Below are 2376 nucleotides of genomic sequence, written 5' to 3' on the forward strand. Positions count from 1 at the left end.
TATTCTAATAGTTTTTAGAAGTTGACAGGCGTGGTCAATTACTGACGTGAGTTATTTAAATTTGTTTACGATTTATAATGTATCCATTTTGCATTTAACTTTGTTAGAAGTACCAAATATAGTTCTAAATTTTGTAGCATACTGCGTTTTAGTGGATGACCGCATGGTCAACTATTGACTGCATCCACGGTCAATTATTGACTCCGTCCAGTGTCCACTTTTTTAAAATAACCATGTGCGTAATGTTATAAACACCACCGGAAAATTAAAATGCATTTACTTAATTATTTATTTTTATTTCATCCATGGAAATGTACGGGCGATTATGGAAGTGGCCAGAGAAGCCTGATGTGCTGGACTATGAGTGGAAGGCTGTAGTTTCTCATATCAATAAGCCCACGAAATCGAGCAGAACTCGCAACGTCTACTCTCTTCCCAAATTGAACTTGTTATGGTATTGAATTGTTTTATTTCTACTTCTAATAAACGATACTAAAATGATTGCCAACATTATTGCTTTTAGCAGAACTCGCAACGTCTACTCTCTTCCCAAATTGAACTTGTTATGGAATTGAATTGTTTTATTTCTACTTCTAATAAACGATACTAAAATGATTGCCAACATTATTGCTTTAACCCTCCTTCTAATATAAGTGGTCAACTACTAACGAACAGAGGGTCAATTTTTAGTTCTTTCATTTTTAAGAGTGGTCAACTTCTGAAGCAATTACTGAATTTATAAATTTTTATAACATAACTTTTTTTTTAAATTGATATATTTCAGGCATCGACTCTCGCTATTTAATGACAGAGCAAGTGGTTACTATTGTTCGCGTGGAGGATTACTCTTAACTGGTCAACTACTGGTACCTTTACCTTAAATGCAGATGCTACGACATGTTGTTTAACTGATATTGAAATTTTGAAAATTTTAATTCATGACAAAATACGTTAATAAACGATAATAACACACGACAAAGGAGTGCAAAGGATTGAAGCCATAAAATGGCCCACAAGCGACTTTCCAAAAATGAATGTTTATGTAATTTGAAAAGTGATCGAAGCTCTGTCCCACGTAGATGCAAATACAAGTGAAAATGCAGGAAGAAGAGCGAGAAAGTTGCAAAGTATAATACTTATCAGTATCGAAAGTTTACCATTCTTCGACGCAGCCTGTCGTTTTATCAACAATAAATAAAATTTAACACACTACTGATGTTTCGTTAAAAATTTCACGTAAATCACGTAAAAGATCGCGGAAAACACAAGTTGGCCAGTTTGTAAATGTCTGGTGGTGCAGAAAGGGTTAAGAGGAGATGGCAAGCATTGTCAATTATAATTACCGATTTCACGGCCCTTTAATGACACGGCTGCATGGAAATCGTCGACGGCTACAGCCGCGTCGAAATCACTTTCGCACGACCCAAGAGGAATAATCGGTGTTCACCTGTACACGCGGGAACCAAGGCATATACCATCGACGTGGCCGTGTACGAAAGGTGAAATCTCGCGAGGGGGAACCTTGGCCCAGGTCGTGCAATACCTGTCGCCCCGGCCAAGCTGCATCTATTCGACCCTGTTCGCTCTTTTGCTCCCTTGTTCGACAGGGAAATGCAACCTGCACTTCCCACGGAAGCGGAAATACTCGACGCTTCTTAATCGATCACCAATGGGGTACCATTTTTCCACGAGCGTTTCCACGTTCGTTGCATTCGTTTACCTGACTTCTCCACGGCTGAGAAGATCCTTGGTGACAGATGTTTCGCAGGATCTGTGAACTCGACGCTTCTTAATCGATCACCAATGGGGTACCATTTTTCCACGAGCGTTTCCACGTTCGTTGCACTCGTTTACCTGACTTCTCCACGGCTGAGAAGATCCTTGGTGACAGATGTTTCGCAGGATCTGTGTGAATGTTCGCAATAGGAAGATCCGTCGTTTATTTTATTCACTCAATTCGATGGTAGAGAGAGTTCAGGTTAAAATGGACCTATCGGGTAACTGAGTAAACTCGTGCAGTTTTTCTTTTATCAAATAAACGATAAGAGATGTGGTTAGCTTTATTTTGTATTTGTCTTTTGTAAATTATCGGTCAAATTTAATTAACAATCAAGTTTTTGTACCGGAATTGTACATTAACTGGGCGTCTAAAATGGCACCGAATAAGAGTTTTGGTTACCATATGATCAGGTTTCATCCTACAATTCTCTTTTCTTAATTATCGGTTAAATTTAATTAATAATCAAGTTTTCGTACATCAATTGTACATTAACTGACTGTCAAAAATGGCACCAAATTTTTGAATGGCAAAAACTTTTGAAATTTGTAAAACTCGATGTAAGACTTTCGTACAGGTGTCTAAATCAAAATCTCAAG

The sequence above is a fragment of the Habropoda laboriosa genome, unplaced genomic scaffold (genome assembly GCF_001263275.1).
Source record: "Habropoda laboriosa isolate 0110345459 unplaced genomic scaffold, ASM126327v1 scaffold107, whole genome shotgun sequence".
Lineage (NCBI taxonomy): Eukaryota > Metazoa > Arthropoda > Insecta > Hymenoptera > Apidae > Habropoda > Habropoda laboriosa.